Consider the following 21,317-nt stretch of genomic DNA (forward strand, 5'->3'; position numbering starts at 1 on the left):
GTTTTGGAATGCAATTGAAAAGATGAAATTAATATTGGAAGAGCGTTGGGAAGGTCGTCGGATTTGGCACCGGTGTGGGAGCTGGTGTAGTATTTGGCAACTACCACTTCACCTACGTGGGAAGTGAAATGTGGAAACCAACCCATGCAGTTTCATCATTTCCTACAATTGCATCTATCCCAAACGACTTTTGCACTGGGTATTTCCCACTTTTCACTTTCCAAACAGGGCCTAAATATAAGTCTGAATTCAGTACGGGCACACCTAATCGTGCGTTAATTGTATTTTAAGATCCATGTCCACGAATAATGCATAGGACTTGGATCAGACGCCCAACAAAATTCATTCAATTTTCACCCAAAGTAGTGGAACTATTTGCAGCTGCTTGGACTTTGAACGACCTCTCTTACCAAAAAGAGGTTGTTTTTCATTTTTCTTAATCTCTAGCTTTTCACTTACTTGTATGAGAAATTAATCTTGTTGGATCCTCAATCCAAATTTGCATGTTTTTCCCTTTATGAATCTAAAAAAAAAAAAATAGTTTTGAACTCATATTTAAGTGAACCTTATTCGGTTCAAATATATTTTTCTGAATTTATGTTCACATATTGATCAAAACTGATTTTTTAAAAGTTTTTTTCATATAAAATCTAATTTGCATTTGAAATTAATTTAGATCTACAATAATTAAAAACTTAAATCCAAATCACGCTGCCGACCTTAAGTACGGCAGGCAAAGCCAGTGCGTAAATATCAAAATAAAATTCAGTGTGACAATCATGACATTTTAGACCCATTTTCCAATTGAATATTGAGAGAGACAGCTCAACCGTCGAGGGAATGCATGCGGTCATGCAGATTGTTTGTCAACGAGGGCATGATTGATGGCACAGGACAAGTTTTCCCCCAAGAAAAACCTTTGGGCTTTCCGTGGGACTCACGCACCATCAAACACGCAATATGCAGGTCGGTCGGGTCTGACACTTGCCCACATGGACACACAGATCAAACACTAGGAAAGGACACAAAAATACTAATCAAAGATGATAAATGAAGCTTAATGGTGGTGGGCATTTCACCTTTTTTTTCACTTCAGTGCATCTCTTAAGCCTTTAACCAAAAAAATATCGTTTTCTTAAGGAAAATAAAGAACTTTTCGTCAAGGAAAGAAAATATTTGTCACTTTACATGAACAAATGAACGAGTGATGCGGTTCCACGCAAGAGAAACCATAAACTCTATAGGATGGAATGACATTGTACGTGTTATTGTTCAAGATACACAAGGATATTATAAGAGAGAAAGAAGAGTCTCAGGTCGGGGAATCTGATACAGGAGTGGAGCAAAAGACCGGGGTCATTATAAGAATTCATTTGGATTTCATTTATATTTTATATTTTTTGTTATTTGTATCTTTTGTATTTGGATCATTTTTAATTTTTGGTTCATTTGTAGTAAATATTGGATTATGTATTAGATGCAATATCTAGATTTTATTAGATCAAAATAAAATCGTGAGACTTTTTATCCCCATTTTATCGATGGTTACAATTTGAATATTGAGAGAGAGAGATCTCAACTCTAAGACCAGTCCTTCCTTCCAGTTGAGGTAATGCATGTGGTCATGAAGATTGTTTGCCAACAAGAGCGTGTTTGATGGCACAGGATAAGTTTTTTCCCCCAGCTTTTTAGGACTTACCGATTTTCTCTCTAAGGAGAGAAAATCGGTAAAGAGATTCACCTTTATACTTATCCAAATGAAGCATGTTCAAAAGTTTTTCATTTGGTTAAGGCCCTCTATCGGGCGGTTTCATGCACTGAAGAGAGAGTGGGTCCACCTCTCTCCTCAACACATGAACCCATGCGTAAAACATGTCCACTATGGTCATGTATGACCAACATCTTCTACTTGGCCATGTTAAAATAATCATGATGCCGGGTTTTACCTCCCACTTTTGAAGTATTTCACTTACAACAATGTTTCTGGAATGAGTTTTATACTTTAGTTACTCATTCAGCCATATATTTTATTAGACATCTTAATCTCATACAAGATACATGTTTCAAGAACACTTTCTCTGATATGCCCTTTGTTAAGGGATCAGCAATCATATCAGATGTAGATAAGTAACTGACTTTGATTTCATTCTTTTCAATCATGTCATGAATATAATGATATTTCATCATTATATGTTTACTTTTAGAATTACCTGCTTCACTCTTTAAAAGAAAGATTGCAGCTTGGTTATCATAATAAATTTGAATTAGCTTGTTGGTTATATCCTACTTCAAATCATTAATGAAGCAACTTATCTAAACGGCAAATATGGCAGCTGCCAGGGGCGTAGCTAGGGGGGGCAGGACTGGGCTGTAGCCTAGTCCTGCCTCCCCCAAACAGTTAATTTGTTTTTTTTTTAAAAGCCCAGTCCTAGCCCTGCCCGGATTTCATATGAAATAGATTTTTATCCATTTTTTAGTCCAGCCCTGACTGCAGCAAATAGTTTGATTTGTCCATATGAAATAGATTTTTATTAATAATTGTAGCCATTTTTTATTTTATCTAAAAAAAAAATTCGGGGGCAGCCGAACCCCCGACTATCACACAAATACATTTTTCTTTCTACACCCCTGTTTGCCCCCCCCCCCTCACATGAATCCTAGCTACGCCCCTGGCAGCTGCATTGCATGCAATGTATTTTTCTTCCTGAGTATGCCGAGCTACGCACTCTTGTTTCTTACAAGACCAGAAAATTGCTCCTCCTTCGAGAAGAAAAACATATCCAGAAATGGATTTACTATCATCTATGTTGTTTGTAAAGTCAACACCAAAATATCTAGTTAATTCTAAAGCATCATCTTGAAAACATAGTTTCAAGTTTACAGTTCCTTTTAAATATCGAAATATTCTTTTTACTACTTGCTAGTGAGGCTAACTAGTATTACTTTGGTAGAAACTAACGAGGCCAACAGAAAAGCTGATATCAGGCCTTGTGCATGGCATAGCATACATCAAACTTTTAACAGCTTGTGCATAAGGGTCATTCAGTCTTTCTTGTCCATCACCATGACTACCATTCTTACTCAATTTGATACCTTTTACCACAAATGTTCTAACAGACTTGTAATAACTCATTTTAAATTTCTTAAGTATATGATTTATATACATTTCTTGAGTATATGATTTATATACATTTCTTGACTCAAGCTTAAAAGTTTAGAATTTTTATCTCGAGTGATTTTAATTCCAAGAACATAGGATGTCTCCCATGTCTTTCGTCTCGAATTGAGAATTTAACCATGACTTTGTTTTAACAATCATATTATTGTCATTTCCAATCAAAAGAATGGCATCCACATATAGTGAGAGAATCACAAATTTGCTCTCACTTTTCTAGACATACACACAGTGGTTAAATTTATTTGCCACAAATCCTAATAACGTAATTGCCTTATAAAACTTTAAGTACCACTGACGTGGTGATTACTTGAGTTCGTATAGAGATTTTTTCAACCTATATACTTTATCTTCCTTGTCTTTAATTATATAGCCTTCAGGTTGTTCCATGAAAATGGTTTCCCTAAGCTCACCATTAAGAAATATGGTTTTAGCATCCATTCGATGTAGATCTAGGTCGTAGTGAGAATTATCCTTATCGAAATAAATTTTGTAACATGTGAATATGTATCAATATAGTCTAACCCTTCTTTCTGAGAAAATCCTTTAGCTACCCACATTGCTTTAAATTTATCAATACTACCATCGGATTTGAATTTCTTCTTTAAAATTCATTTATATATAATGAATTTTCTTTTCTTAGTAAATCAGTCAATTCCCAGACTTAGTTTTTCTCAATGGACTCAATTTTCTTGTTTATGGCTTTTACCTAGTTTGTTGACTCATATAATTTTAATGTCTCATCATATGACAGGTTATCTTTTATGTCTTTCAGGTCTAAAGCATAACATAGTTCCTCCGACAGGTAGACATAATAGTCATCTAAGTAAGACGGGAGAGCTCTAGACATTTTGTGGTCAACCTGAGTCTGGTAAAAAAAAGATGGAGAACTAATAGATGGTTCATCATTACTTAAATGTTCTTGCGAGTCATCAGAGTCATAATACAAATCAAGAGGATCATCTTCATTTATTTTAGAAATAATTTCTTCGATGTTTTGATCTTCCAAGAATATTACATTTCTACTTTCGATTAAACCCTTATCAGGATGTTAAAATTTATAACCATTGGATTTGGGATATCCAATAAAGATACACCTTATAAATATTGTATCGTGCTTATCTCGTGATTGCTTTATAACCTTTATATGAGCTATTGAACCCCATCTATGAAGATGACTTAGGTTAGGTTTTCTTTCTGTGCATAATTTATAAGGTGTAGAGATAATGGCCTTACAAGGAACCCTATCTAAAACATATGTTGTTGTATGTATTGCTTCACCCCAAAATACTTTGGGTAATAAGGCATTAGATAACATGCATCTAACCGTGTCATGAAGGGTCCTATTGAATCTTTCAGCCACACAATTTTGTTGAAGAGCGTCTAGAAATGTAATTTAAGATCTGATCTCATTAGCATTACAATATTCAGAAAATTCATTTGAGGTATATTCTCCTCCTCGATTTGACCGTAAAACTTTAATTTTTCTACCAAGTTGGTTTTCGACTTCTTGACAATATTCTTTAAATTTGTCTAATGCTTCATACTTATAAGGTATACATAACTATATCTTAAAAAGTAATCAATAAAAAATATAAAATATTGCATTCCTTTATGAGTTTGAGTCTTGAAGAGACCACAAATATCAGTGTGTATGGTTTCTAATAATTCAAATGCTCTAATTACATTACGTGAAAAAGGTTTTCTTGTCGTTTTACCATAAATACAAGGTTCACATCTGTGAAAAAAAAAATCATCAAAGTTAGGTATTAGATTTAATTCAACAAGTTTCTTCATTTTTTTAAATTAATATGTCCAAGTCTTTGGTGCAAGAAAATGAGTAGAGTATGCTAATGCTGCAAGGTATGGTTGTGATGGGTAACACAGAGCACCCAGGTTACTATTGTAATAATGGATGCAGGTGACTATAAAGTGGTTGTGCTTGGGAGTGAAGATGTCATGGGGGTTGAAGGTAATATTGAAGGTGCAAGTGGAAGTGCACAAGTGGTGAACAATGAGTAAGTGGAAGTGCTGTGAGGAAGATAGGGGAACCCAATGGATGCTAGTGTAGTACTGCTATAGGGGTTAGGAAAGCTACAACAACCTTAGGGTTGTTGTGCTATTGAGGCACAAGAGGTGTCGGCAGTAGTGCAATGATATGTTGGGCGATGGAATGGAGTTGGACTGCATACACTCACACTACAAATGTAATACATGGGTGTGTTCACATGATTGGAATGTATATATTCACCACATAGTAATGGAGTGTAATATATAGGTATGCTCATGAAACATAGATCCAAGATTTACAAAAGAGAAGGATGTAGATGGAAACTGAAAATATCGTGCTGGTGACTACAGGAATGTAATGGCAGGGAAAGTGTGATGAAGGTACTATGGGGAATCTGTAGGGGGACACCTGGTGCAGGGATTGTAACAGGGGATGAAAGTGGGTAATGGTCTGCTGTGTAATAGGTAAATATTGGGGTACCGAAGGATACAAATGCAAGGGATGGTGGCAAAAGGATATGAAGAGTCCTATGTAGTAGATACACAGGTGTAGGTGCATATATATCGATGCAACCATAGACACTGGTGGATAGTGAATGAATGTTTATAAATGGAAAATGAAATGGAAGCAGTTGATGTGGAATAAGAAACCAACAATTCCAGCTCAAACAACAGTACAGGAACAATATTCACCATATCAAGCCTCACATTCTTCACGTTTACTATAGAGGAATGTACAGACCATCGATCATGATGATCCAGCATACTTTTGGTCACTCTATACATGGTTTAAACAATCAAACTACAATAAAGATTACACGAACAGAAAAAGTGATATATATTTATTTGTGAAGGCAGCCATCAATTTTCTAAATCTATTTTCCCTCCAATACCAGGGAATAATTAATTTCAGGATAAACAAAACCAACTAAAACACTAGGGGGACAAAATAAAAACCGTAAACATATAGCCCAAAAGTGGGGGAACAAAACGGTATGTGAAAAGAATCAATCTTTTAAACACAGAGGGAACCATCACTGCTATCACAAACAATAACAATAATAATAAGAAAAGGGAAAGGAAGGGAACCTTGCAATTGTCTATTGTCCTTTTTCTGCAACCTTTTGCTTTTCTATGACAATGAGCACCTCTCGGGATGTTGGGTAGGATTGCTATTCTAGATGGATCTGAAACCAAAAGAGAACATACATGCCTATATGATCTGATTTCAGACCACTAGGAGTTGAACTCGCCTGTGGATTAAACATCGTTAAGCCTGGTAGATTGATCCTAGCTACTTACAGCAGGTCGGTCTTCCAAGGCTTAGCAGATCACTAACCACAATTAGCTGAAATACAAATGAATCTGAAATCATTAGCAAATGGATCAATAGCAATAAATCGATGACTAAAAGAAAACAAGAAGATCGTTGACCACCTCCCCCAGCTTTTGTTCAAGCAAGCATCTATCCTCCAGACTACCAATCTGGGTTGCATCTAGAATGGCCTCAGTAAGATAATGAAATTTGCAACAAATTGGTAAACACACTGAACAATTATTGCCCTTTGCAACAGTCATCACCAGTCCTATAGCTCTCACAACACAGAGGATCTGCTTTAGATGGACCCAAAATGGAAAACCCAGTAGATCTCTTATGTCCCTCAGTGACAAACCCATTTGATCAACCTTGTCTGTATATTGTCAACCAACCGGTGTTTCACCTGTTGCTCCAACGAAGTATTTAAACTGGTTTGCTGCAAGTATGAAACAGTTCTTGCATCTCTCATCTCAAGGTTATGTCACTGCAAGCCATGCTTGCAGATATAGGGCCTGAGCCCACACACAGTTGATTTGGGCGATATATGATTCCTAGCATTCTGACAAACGCCAAGAAGGGTCACTTCAGGTGAGGTTCTCGATCTTCTGGAGAAGAGAAAGAGGACCTCCTGAAGTCCTCTTTCTAGATGGCCTCATTCAGTACATGAAGTCGAGGAGATGGTCATTGTCGCTATATATGAGATTACAATTGCAACAAGGATGTTCAAAAGAAATATGAAAGTAAAAGTTGCATCTATACCAATCGGTGGCAAACAAAAGAAAATAAGCTCAATCAAAATGCCAGAAACAACACAGGAATAACAGAATATTGAGAACACAAATTATGATGCGATAAACGAATATACTCAAACAATCTATCAGTGATTCAAGCAGAAAATCCACAGAATATGAAAAACGTTATGCCCATGGTCCATTGTAATTTTAAATGCAGCCAGCATAGTGCTAAGGCCATGTTACTATGGCAATGTATATCACTGAGGCTGCGATAGGCAGATCAGTGATATAGGGTTGCCTCTAGTAGATGAAAAATAAGGAAGAAAGGGGAAAACTGGGAGGGACCCTCGGATGTCATGACCGACCAAACATTAAACTGCAGTTACGATGCATGAAGAAAATGAATTAGCAGCATCTAAAAGGCTATTGCCTACGATCAAATTAAAACAAGAAATTCATTACAGCAGTAAGATGAGGCTATAAAACACCAAAACTATAAAACTATGAAAACATATATGACATTCGTAACAACAGAAAACATAAATCAGAAACGAATGCTATAATGTAGGGAAATACAGATGAAAATCGACATGCTATTGCTAAATATCCCTAATGCTTAAGAGAATGAACCGAAATCCATGAAATAAATGGCAAAGGAAATCTAAAGCAATACAAAAGGGTGAGAAAATCGATTTTAACCAGAAGAAAAGAGGAAGAAAGACATAGGAGATAATGTCGGAACTCATACATTCCAATTGTTTTTGCACATGTGTAGATCAGTCTTGCCATCAACAGGATGACCTTACATGGGTATTCTAATGGGCAAAAATAGGGAAAACCCAGGAAAAATAAAGAAAATGGAGGAGGGGAAGGGTACTTACTTGATTAGGAAGTGGGAATCGACCTCTTTCTGTTTCTTGAGGAGAACCTGAGGAAAAGAACTTGATAGAAAGGGGATCAGAGGGGAAGAAGGAGATGGGGAAGCGGATCGAGAGTGAAAGGGGAAGATGCTGAAAGGGGGAAGGAAAAAAAAAGTCGAGAAGTGCAAGTGGAGGGGTGAAGAAGCGATACCCCAGGTCTTCCCCTTCGTGCCCCTTTTAAAGAGGGAGACGAAGGATCGGGAAATGAGGAGGCTGTTAGGCATCGAGGGTTGAAGAAGAAGGATGACAATCCACCGGTGGATCGAGCGAGCGAGAAAGGAGAGAGGGAGAGAGAGAGAGCCTTCGTAACAGAAAGTTGTTAAAGCCCTTTTAACAAAGAACGAGTCTTTATGTTAAAAGATTTTAAAAAAGGTGGTCCTTTTCAAAAAGTTTTCTCAAAAAAATGGTTTTAGATAAAAGATGTCTTCAAAAGGAGGTTTTTAAAACTATCTTTTGTGTTTTTCTTTCTATTTCGATTTTTTGTTCTTTTTCTTCATATCTTCTACATTTTTTTTTTTTTTTTTTTGAGATAAAAACTCTAAAACTATAGGATTTCTAAACTATTTTTGTAAAAAAATGGAAATATTTACAAAAGAGGGGGTTTTTGAGAATTCGGGGTTAATCTTTTAAAATTTCTTCAGAAAATTTGTTTGGATCCAGGTTTTGAGAAAATATTCGAGTTTTGGATCTTGAATTGAGAAATATAGAGCAACGGATCCAAACGGATATCGGATGAACTGTCTGAGCCTTTCAGAAATTATTTTTGGCATTTTTTATAAATTTTTATCAAAATTTGGATAACGAGGCTCAGATTTGGATTTTAGCACTGGATCTAGATCCAAAATCGAGTCAGATATATAAAATAGATTTAATTCCAGTAAAATTCGAGGAATAACTGAAATTTGGATTGAAACTGACTCAATTTACTCAGAAAATGGGGGCCAAGTTCAAAAAGAGTTTTTATCAGATTTTAAAAAAATTGGGGTGTTCACATTGTCACACAAGAAACCCTTTTCCAGGGAGAGTTTCGATGGAAATTCATCCTCCTTGTAACCCTAAATATCTTTTGTTAGGCCACCCCATCATCGAGGAGCCTTTTTCCAGGGAGAGTGTGATAGACTCGCTCCTCTATGATATCCTTCCCAACCTTTGTTAGTGGTCTACTTTCCATAAGAGAAGCCTAGCGATAGAAAGTTTTGACAAAAACTTTATTTCTCTTCGAAAGTTCATTTTGCAAACACCTCCTTTTCAAGGAAGAGAGGAGTATCTTTTTATTACCTGTTCAGGTAAGGGTCAAGCCTGAGTCTCTCCTTTGAGGAAAGGAGAGGAGAATCTAACCATGGATTTATCAATCCGACATCAAGCAATTTCTTTCACCAAGGATTCCAAGAATATTTTGCCAATTTGTCATGAAAAACAGTTATTGATATCAAAATCTTTATTGCACAAAATTGTACCTCATATCACCTTCAGTATTTCCTTCAAAATGATAAAGCTTTTGGGAAGAAAGAAGAAATTTCAAACTCTTTTTTGTTGGTCAACCAAAAGGATGAAGAAAAATCCTAGATATGACCGACAAAGGAAAAATTCAATGATATTGAAAAGTTGTAAGTGAATCGGTATTGATCATAGTTATGACACATTTTTAAAGATCATTCTTCTAGCAATAAGGCAGTGAAAATATCCTAGGCGATTTGAATAAAATTCATTCAATCTCAATTCCAATATCTCTTCAATCAATCAAGCTACGATCAACTATCCGCAAAAGGGATCTCTCAAATATCGTCAAGTTGAAAACGATGGATGAGTTAGACCCCCGGGAACAAAGAAAATTCAAAGCATCTTCAAGATGAAGGTGTTTGTGACGGATCCTTCCAAGGAAAGTTCAAATCATCGTCAAGTTGAAGGCAGATGCGATGAACCTCCGGCCAATCCCTAAAAGATATTTAATCATTGTAATCATAAAGAGATTTTTAACCAAAGAGACTGTTTCATTAATTTAATTCTTGAGATCAAAGAAGATATAGAACATCTCCAAGTTGAAGGAGTTTATGACGTGTCCTTCCAGGGAAAATCAGAACACAGCCAAGATGAAGGTTGATGTGATGAGATTCTCGCCCAATCCCAAAAAACTCACTTTTCATGTCTCAAAAGAGCATAAACGATCATCAAGATACTTCAATTAAAAGAGACAACATCCTTAATATAATTCTTGGGACCAAAGAAGATGTGGAACATCTCCAAGTTAAAGGAGTTTGTAACGTGTCCTTCCAAGGAAAATCAGAACACAACTAAGTTGAAGGTTGATGCTATGAAATTCTTGTCAAACCCCAAGGAGGACTCAATTTTTTTTCTAAAAGTCTTAAAAGAGTGCAAAAAGATCATCATGGGTAAACCCCGGATATCGAACTGCCAAATTGCCAAGAATCATCTTTGTTTATGTGAAATTCTTTTATCAATATTCTTTCATTAATTGTTTTTATGATATTGAGAACAATTTCCTTTCTTTTCATATCAAGAAAATGGATAGCTTCATTGAAGAAACTCAACAACAATAAATTTGATTTTGATTCTGGATTCTATGGAGTTAGCCTAGTTGGAGGTAATACTGAAGGCAGAAGAGGAAATATTTTTAATATATATGTGCTTACATTTCAGTCATTTTTTAATCAATCACAATTTTTATCTTATTGACAATATTTTGAAGTTATCCTGACATGAAGTGAGAGCTTGATGCCCATTTTTATATATTCTAACATTAGTTTTATCCTTTTTTAGGACTTGATGACGGGAGTTGTTCAAGATCCTTCCCTTCTTGTTTTGATCTGAGCGTCTAGGCTCTCAGATTCACATACTTCTGTGTGTACCCAACTGTCCCACTATAGACAGTCCCCGTTCAGGATGAGGGTTAAACCTGGAATTGTTTCTACAAAAGGTCATCTGTTTTAAAAGTCATTCAGTCTCAGCAATGAGACATTCAAGATCAATCCCTTTTCAAGATTTAGGAAACCTCCTTTCTTCCTTTTGCAAACCCCTCTCAGATTTATTGTGCAAAATTCGAAGGTCCCATCATGGTTTTTTCTTTCGTGGATCCCATTGTCCCTTTCAGGTTAAGGGTTAAGCCTGAACCACATTTTTCTATGAGGTATCGTCCCTTTCAGGTTAAGGGTTAAGCTTGAACCTCATTTTTCCATGAGGTATCGTCCCTTTCAGGTTAAGGATTAAGTTCGAACCTCATTTTTCCATGAGGTATCATCCACTTTCAGGTTAAGGGTCAAGCTTGAACTATGTTCTTCCATAAGGTATTTATCGTCCCCTTCAGGTTAAGAGTTAAGCCTGAACCTCATTTTTCTACGAGGTATCGTCCCTTTCAGGTTAAGGGTCAAGCTTGAACCTCATTCTTCCACGAGGTATTTTTCATCCCATCCAAGTTAAGGGCTAAGCCTGAGCCTCATTTCAATGAGGTGAATTTACTTCTTTATTCTCTATTCCATACCTATCATGATCACCAGAGCTAATTCTTTTATACTCAGTCAGATTCTTCTAACTGGGGCATTTTTATAGTCCAAATTTAGTGTGTTTTTCTATGTCACTAAGCTCGGCTTCCAACCGGCTTAGTAACAAACCGGGGCATCTGTAAACACCCAAAATTTTTACCCTCATCCAGTGTTTATATTTTATATGTCATTGCATATCACTGCATGCATTTGACATATCATTTCATGGCATCGCATGTCATTGTATCTCATTATCGAGATCTAGGACTCTTGTTTTCAAAATATTGAATCCAGATTCGAGTTTTAAAAACTTTTCTTTCGAAATCAATTTCAAATACCTGGGCTTTAAATCGATATTTTATTATTTGTCATTCCTGCACCTGGATTGCATTAGAAGTTCATCACTAATTTGGATGTGGGTTTCATACTTGTGATGATATCTATTTTCTTTCTTGATGATGGTCATGTATTGTATCTAAGCCAAACCATTGGTCATGATGTATTGTATCTAAATTCTAATATTTTTTTTATATGAATATGGTTTTAAATCATGTGGATTTGTAGTTACAAAATTATGGCGAGAACGATATGTGTTTGTAAAGCAAATCGCGATAGCACGTGGCCTTCATACGTCATTGTATAAATCATGATAGTACGTGTCATTCACTTAGACAAAGCTCATTGTCTAAAAGACAAATGTCATTGTGTAAATCGCGATGGTATAACTATGTACACAATGGCGTCTATGTCGGCCACATCTGGATAAAAATTGTGGTGTATGAGTACAAAGCACGTTTGTGCAAATCATTTCAGCCGTTTATCAAAATTTATGCAAAGTGATTCATTACTAGTAGATTGCTTTTACGTTTCATAATTCAGCGTTTTAGACATTTATTAACTCAACTGTATAAATCGCGATAGGAACAACTCGTAAAAGCAAATCAATGGCATTTTCACTATACACAATGCTAAATGATTGTTTGATTTTTATTTATGAACATCGATCATTATAACAATTTGTTCAGTGATAACGGTTTAGTCCATTTGCCTTTGTTACGAAAATATTGTCATAGCATCATACAAATCAATATGGAAAATCTTATTGATAGCTTATAAATCGATATACAGAATCAACATATAACTTGATATTTAGAATCATAACAATAACATATAAATCGATATTAAGAATCAAAAGAATAACTTAAATCGATATCAAGAATCAGCAGAAAAATTGATATTAAGATTCAGAACAATATCTTAAATCGATTTGGAAATTCGTTTTGATATCTTAAAAATTAATATTTAGAATCAAAACAATATCTTAAATCGATATTAAGAGTCAAAACATTTTCTTAAATCAATATGGCAAATCCTATTAATATCATAAACATCATTGTAATGTTTAGTCAATTTGCCTTTGTTACAAAAATATTGTCATAGTATAACACAAATCGCTGATCAAATATCATACAAATCAATATGGAAATTCTTGTTTATAGCTTATAAATAGATATAACGAATCATCTTCACAATCAAGGGTTTAGGTATAGGGTTTAGTTTATAGGTTTTAGGGTTAGGGTTTACGGTTTAGGGTTTAAGGTTAAGGGTTTAGGGTTTAGTAATATATTAATGGTTTATGGTTTAGCATTACGGTTTAGTAAGATATTAAGGGTTTAGGGTTAGGGTTTAGTAAGATATTAAGGGTTTAGGGTTTAGGTTAAGGGTTTAGGGTCTAGGGTTATGGTTTAGTAAGATATTATGGGTTTAGGGTTAGGGTTTAGGGTTTAAGGTTTAGGGTTTAGTAATATATTAAGGGTTTATGGTTTAGCATTACGGTTTAGTAAGATATTAAGGGTTTAGGGTTAGGGTTAGGGTTTAGTAAGATATTAAGGGTTTAGGGTTTAAGGTTTAGGGTTATATTAAGGGTTTATGGTTTAGCATTACAGTTTAGTAAGATATTAAGGGTTTACGGTTAAGGATTAGGGTTTAGTAAGATATTAAGGGTTTAGGGTTTAGGGTTTAGGGTTTAGGGTTTAGTAAGATATTAAGGGCTTAGGGTTTAGGTTAAGGGTTTAGGGTTACGGTTTAGGGTTTCGGGTTTTAGGGTTTAGGGTTTAGGGTTTAGGGTTAGGTTTTAGGCATTAAGGGTTGTAGGGTTCCTGCTTTAAACGTACAAATCGGTGCTACAAACATACAAATCAATGTAGAAATCACACTCTTTATAAGTACATATAGTTGTAACGTTTGGACTTCAACATTAAACATCATTGTACGATTTAGCAAACTTGATTACAAATCTTGGTAACTTTATAAATCATAAATCTCTACTGCATTAAATGTATAAATCATTGTTGCTTTAAATGTGTAAATCATGAATCATAAATCTTCACAATGATTTACCTTTGTTACAAAAATATGTGTCATTTATTTGTAAAAGAAACATCGTTTTACATCCCGCTCATTGTCAAAAATTGATATGCCTTGTGAGACTTGGAGTCAGGTTGTGATGTTTACGATTTAAGCAATGACATCTATGTAAGCAACAATGATTTGCCTTTATATAGAAAATATTGGAATAATATAACACAAATTGCGGTTGTAGTAACATACTATCGATTTACGGGATATTGTTTTGTTTGTTAATATCGATTTGTAAGCTATTATCCTAAATTTTTGTATCGATTTGTAATATATTATGCGATATGTATATCGATTTGTAACATATTATGTATTTGCTAGTGTCGATCTGTATGATATTTGTATTATGATATTGAAACGTGTGCGTGAGACATTTACATTGTTGCACGATTAAAGTGGCAATGTGCATATTTAAATCGTTGTTCATTTAGCAATTATAATTGAAATCACTTCGCAGCGTCGTAGATGTCATTAAATTGTTGTCTCTTGAATTGCTATTGTCAACACACATATACGATAAGTCATTTCTTTTATTGGCACGATAAATAACAACTCGATGCATAGTATAGCGCGATGCAACTGACGATCATGACAGATAATATGAAGAACGATGTGCATATAGATTTAATTCTGCATGATTGGCAGGAAGAAATCATTTTGCCTCATAGGTGTGCATAGTTTTCATTCTCCTCCTCCTTCTTCCTTTGCATTTTCTTCTCTTTGTCATCCTTCTTCTTCTTCATCATCTTTAGTTCTTCCTCATCTTTCTTTGTTTGCTTTTCATCTTCAATATCTGATGGATTAGGCTCCGCATAATAAATATCCAACAATTTATTCCTATTTTTTTCATTCTCAATGTTCTTTACATAACCCTCATATATATCAGATTGGCGAATGATTTCTCCAAGAGTCATCCCCGCAAACGGCGAATGCTTTTTTGTCTTACAAATTGTAGTCATTGCTAACCTGCACAACACATAAATCTAACTGCATCATTATATGTTACAACCGCTTTCTCAAGTATATATTATTACAAATTATCATATTTATTACACAATCACCAACATTACAAGCCGTCGTAATATTTGGCTTCATAAATAAACATCGTAGTATGATTTAGCAAAATTAAGTACAACTCAAGGTAACTTCATATTTACACATCGCTACTACATCAAACGTATAAATCATTGTTGCTTCAAACATATAAATCGTTGTACAAATTGCACCCTTCATAAGTACATATTGTTATAACATTTTTGCTTCCTAAGTAAACATCGTAGTACAATTTAGCAAACTTAAGTACAAATTGTGGTAACTTCATAAATCATAAATACACATGACTACTGTTTCAAACGTATAAATCGTTTGTTGGTGCATCGAACGTACAAAGCGCTCTTTCAAACGTACAAATCGTTGTAGAAATCGAACCCTTCATAAGTACATATCATTGTAAATAAAAAATCGCTATTGCATTAAATGTATAAATTGTTATTGCTTTAAATGTATAAATCATGAATCATAAATCGTAAATCACTACTGATTCAAACGTATAAATCGTTGTTGCATTAAACAAATCGCTACTGTATTAAATGCATAACTCTTTGTTAATTTTCAACTTATAAATTGTTATAGAAATTTAGCCTTCATAAGTACATATTGTTGTCTTTCACGACTCTTGTTTGAATATGAAAATAGGTGTTATTTAGCATGTATAGTACAACCACTTGTAAGATTTAGCATTCGGATTTACAAATCGTTTTGTTTACATAACGAAAACTTGCACAAAACTCACCTTCTAGGACACAAGTTTTGCTAATCCAACAGTGGAGGAGAAACACTTAGAAGGTAGATGCAGTCGATGGTTGCAACGGTGCTCCGACTATGCTCCGGCGGTAGCAGATGATGGCAAAGGGTGCTTTAGCGACAACAGACGACGATAAAGGTTGCATCGTCAAAAGGAGCTCCTGTTACAGTAGACGGTGCATCGTCAAAGGGTGATACTACAAGAAAATTGTTAATTAGCGACGGAAATTTGCGACGGATTTTTTCCGTCGCAAATTAGCGACAGATTAGCTAGAGAAAACTTTCTTTATGAATCCGTCGCTAATTAGCGATGAAAGTTGTTTCATCGCTAATCCGTCGCTAATTAGCGACAGATTAACGACAACAATTTTTCGTCACTAATTCTCAATACAAGAAAACCATTTTAGCGAGGGATTTAGCGAGGAAATTTTTTCGTCGCTAATTAGCGACGAAAAAATTCCCTCGCTAAATCCCTCGCTAATTTTCGATTTAAACCGAGCGTAAAATTTTCCCTCTCTCCTCGTTCGAAATTTAAATTGACCGCGTATGATTTAAACCGCTCTCTCCCTGTCGAAGAGCGCGCTGGAAAGCATGACGGCGATGAGGCAGTTTCACGGAGGACGGCGATGCCGGCGGACGACGACGACGGAGGACGGCGACGATGGAGGACGACGACGATGGAGGACGGCGACGACTTCGGAGGACGGCGACGCCAGAGGATGGCAACGACGACGACGCCGGAGGACGGCGACGACGACGACGATGACTTCGGAGGACACCGTTTCACGGTGGATGGCGACGAGGCTGAGCGATTGCTGGAGGATGGCGACGCCGGTTCACGGAGGACGGCGATACCGGAGAGCGCCGGTTCATGGAGGACGATACAAGTCCGGCGACGAGGCAGAACGATCGTTCTGTGCAATGCCTGTCGGGTGCGGTATAAGTCTGGCTTATTGCTGCCGGAATACCGCCCGACAGGGATCAATTTTTTTTTATTTTTTTTTTAAATTTAGCGACAGATTAGCGACGGATAATGTATGTCGCTAATCTGTCGCAAATTTGCGACGGAATTAACGACAGATAAGTTTTTCGCCAATTAGCGAGCAAAAATTCACGATGACCTCTATCCATTGCTAATCCGTCGCTAAATAGTTTAGCGACGGCTTAGCGATGGATTAGCGACGGATTTAGGTCGTCGCTAATCCACAGGTTTCTTATAGTGTGATCCAGAATGTTTAGGGTGACATATTGCAAGGAGCTCCTGTTAAAGTAGAGGAGTTTAATCCTTAGGGCGAAAGCGATGATGATTTTAACCCTTTTTGATAGGAGGACATTTTTGTTCTTTACTTGAAATATTGTTTTATGACACCCATGACGAGAAAGAGTACTTAAGTATTTGCAAACTTTGGCGGGAGAACATTTTTGTCCTTTACTCGAAACATCAATTCATGACACTAATGACTGAAAAGGGTACTTAAGCCTTTGCAAATGCACTAAACTTTAATGTTAAGTGATGTAGACACACGGAAAACGAGCTCCACACTTACATACGTGACACTCATTCAGAACCCGAGAACACGCACCACCTATGTGTTTGTGGGGAGGGGGGAGGCTGCTTCGCTACGGCAGGATACCCCAGGACCGCTCAACCCACATAAACGACGTGCTTTGCGAGACACCACCACGTGAACATTACTTGGTATGAACAGCTTAAGAACGTCACGTATCTGCAGATATTTTTTTGTCCTTACAATGCAATGATTTGTACCATTGCATGTTGTTGATATTATAAACGCGAGGAGTGTCATGTCTGATGATCACTCCCACGCACAATGGGCTTCCACTCTTCGTCCTTGGTCTATCATGCCCACTCCTCCTCCTCAAGGCTGCTCCTCCCTACAAGCTCCCACCATTCCACACCATGCACCATCAAGGCAGAAAAGCCCCACTCCCTCACCACCCACCAAACCAAAGCTCATCTTCCTCACCATGCCTCCCTGTTTGTCAGAATTTGCGATGCTTTGGATAGACGGATCGATCGATTCATCGAGCGGCAGCCTATCCCACCGTTCCTAGACCCATCCCGTGTCCTCGCCCACAACTTCGCACCCGTGGGCGAGCTCCCACCCACGGACTGCACCACCATCGAGGGCCAGCTCCCTCCTTGCCTTGATGGCGCTTACATGCGCAACGGCCCGAACCCGCAGTTCGTGCACCGGCACGCCTACCACCTCTTCGAAGGCGATGGCATGATCCACGCCCTAGACATCTCCTGCGGCCGCGCCACCTTCTGCAGCCGTTTCGTCAAGACATACATGTACGAGACGGAGCGGCGGGCCGGCATGCCCATGTTTCCGAGGTCATTCTCGGGCTTCTACACGCTCGCGGGCCTGGCGAGGGTGGCCGTGTTCCTCGCGCGGATCCTGACGGGGCAGCTGAGCCTGCGTGGAGGCTCGGGTCCCGCGAACACGAGCCTCTGCTTCTTCAACCACACGCTCATGGCCCTGTGCGAGACCGATCTCCCCTACGCGATCCGGCTCACTCCCACCGGAGACGTCGAGACGCTTAGCCGATTCGATTTCGGCGGGAGGCTCTCTGTCTGCATGACGGCGCACCCGAAGATCGATCCCGAGACGGGGGAGATGTTCGCGTTCCGGTACGGCCTCACTCCCCCGTTCCTCAACTACTTTTGCGTGGACGAAAGTGGAGAAAAGAGCCCCGACGTTCCCATCGACTCGCTACCCCAACCGTCGATGGTCCACGACTTCGCCATCACAAAGAAGCATGCGGTGTTCCTCGACACGCAGATGGTTATCAAGCCCTTGGAGATGCTCATGGGGAAGGGTCCCCCCGCGGTGTACGACGCAGGGAAGCAACCGCGCATCGGAGTCATGCCAAGGTACGCAACCGATGGGTCCGCGATCAGATGGTTCCAAGCCCCCGGTTTCAACTGCGTCCACACCATCAACGCGTGGGACGACGGCGGCGATGCGCTCGTGTTGGTGGCGATCAACACGCAGCCCGTGGAAGAACTGGTGCAGAGGATAGACATGGTTCGCTTCACCGTGGAGATGGTTCGGATCGACCTCAGGGAGGGAGAAGGGAAGGTGGTCTCAAGGAAGCGTCTCTCAGAGAAGAACCTCGAGTTTGGGGTCATAAACCCCAAGTTCTTGGGGAGGAAGAACCGCTACGCTTACATGGCGGTGGGAAGCCCCATGCCGAAGGCGTCTGCGATAGTAAAGTTGGATTTCGAGAGGGTTGGGAGCTGCGTCGTGGGGAGCAGGGAGTTCGGAGAGGGATGCTTCGCCGGAGAGCCGTTCTTTGTGGCGAGAGATGAGGGTGGTGGTGAGGGTGAAGAGGACAACGGCTACCTAATGACGTACGTGCACGATGAGGGGAACGGTGAATCGAGGTTCGTGGTGATGGACGCCAAGTCTCCTGATTTAGATGTTGTGGCGTCGGTGAAGCTGCCGCATAGAGTGCCCTACGGTTTTCATGGTCTCTTTGTCCCGTCTAAAGATCTTAAGGAGCAGATCGAATGATGGTAGAAAGGCACACTATATTGAGAGATTGAGAGTAAAGGCAGAAGCTGAAAGAGCAAAATAGAATAAGCATGGTCTCCTCGGTGCGATGGGAAGACATGAAATCAATGGCATGATTACCGCTGCTGGAAGTCCTAAATAAAAACAGTGGTGACCAACGTGCTTTATCATCCTCCTTAAATGTAAGACTTGTGTATTAATAATCTCTACTGCATTTGAATACAGCAGCAGCATTGTCACGGGCCTATTTCCTTCAATGGGCCAGCGCGGCGCGACGGTCCTTTCTTACCGCCGCAAGCCTACTCGTCAGCTCGCTTGCCGGTCGCGGAAGCTTGTAATCAGAGTGCAAGAGAGCAAGAGAGAATAGAGGGAGAGAAATTGCAATCACAAGAAGCAATCACAACGAGGGTGAACAAAAGAAAGCTCAACGCATTTACTTCATTCACAATTTTGCTCGCAGGCTATTACAGTTCAAGTATACGGGCTGCCCCTTCGGGGTATTAATTCACCTGAACCGGGCAGCTTACATCAGACTCAACAAAAGCAAAACAGACTCTAAGTGCAACTGTACACTGTAAGTCGCAAGGGAACATGCTCCCCCCTTCAAATCATGCGCCGTCCTCAGCGCCATCTGTTTCGTGGTAAGCCCTGACTTCAGTCGGGTAGCGGCTGTTCATTCGAAATGCAGGCTCCCACGTTGGTTCCGTTGTTTCCTCCCACTGCACCAAGTATTTCTTCGCTTGCCCCAAGTAGTTGACCTTGTGGCGAAGGATCTGACTGAGGTGCTTCTTGGCCCGTTGTGCTGCCGGGGCCCTCTGCATGATGGGAGCGTGTTGCGGCACATTGCGTTCCGGGTCTCCATCATCTGGATGGAACTGCTTGAGGTTGCACACGTGGAACACCGGGTGCACCTTGAAGTCTGGGGGCAACTCCAGCTTGTATGCCAGCTTGCCCAACTTCTTTGTGATGGTGAAGGGTCCCTCACACTTTCTGAGTAGTCCGCGGTGCCGCCCGCGAAAGATGCCTGAGCGACCAGGATATAACTTCACCAACACTTGGTCCCCAACTTGGAACCCTGCGGGCCGACGGGGTTTGTCCGCCCACTTCTTCATTCTCTTTGCCGCTTTGTGTAAGAATGCCTTCGCCAACTCATTCTGCTCGTGCCAGTCGCGAACAAACTGATAGGTGAAGGATGACCTTCCCTTTTCTTGTGCGGCAAGCGTGTGCGGGGTCAGTGGCTGCTGCCCCGTGGCTATCTCGAACGGGCTGTGGCCTGAGGACTCGCTCTTCTGCAGATTATAACAAAACGGTGCCACATCAAGAAGCTTCACCCAATTTTTCTGATTGGCACTAACAAAGTGCCTAAGGTACTGCTCAAGGATCCCGTTGATACGCTTTGTCTGCCCATCAGTCTACGGATGGAAGCTAGTTGAAAACAGCAACTCAGAGCCAAGTAGCCGAAATACTTCACGCCAGAACTTGCCCGTGAAGCGAGCATCACGATCACTCACAATGCTCTTTGGTATGCCCCAGTGCTTCACCATATGCTTTACGAACAACTCTGTAGTCTTCTCTGCAGGGCACTCCTTAGAAGCTGAAATGAAGGTGGCATACTTTGATAAACGATCCACCACAACCAAAATAGAACTAAGGCCCTCTACCTTTGCCAGACTAACAATAAAGTCCATGGAGATGCTATCCCAAGGACGTTCTGGAATTGGTAGAGGCTCAAGGAGACCAGCAGCCTTCTGGTTTGTCCCCTTATCTTGCTGGCAGATGAGGCATGTCCGCACATACCCCTAAACATCGTCTCTCATCTGCGGCCAATAGTAGCCGCGCTCAAGGAGTGCTAAGGTCCGCTCCTGACCAGGATGGCCGGCCCATAGTGTATCATGGCACT

General features: G+C 39.3%; 1 pseudogene; it reads left to right on the forward strand.

The window, feature by feature from the left end:
- Positions 1–17,707: 17,707 nt before the first annotated feature.
- On the forward strand, positions 17,708–19,589 carry LOC149813436 (zeaxanthin 7,8(7',8')-cleavage dioxygenase, chromoplastic pseudogene; annotated as a pseudogene).
- Positions 19,590–21,317: the final 1,728 nt, after the last annotated feature.

Source organism: Nuphar pumila, chromosome 16, assembly GCF_984573655.1.
Source record: "Nuphar pumila chromosome 16, dmNupPumi1.hap1.1, whole genome shotgun sequence".
NCBI lineage: Eukaryota > Viridiplantae > Streptophyta > Magnoliopsida > Nymphaeales > Nymphaeaceae > Nuphar > Nuphar pumila.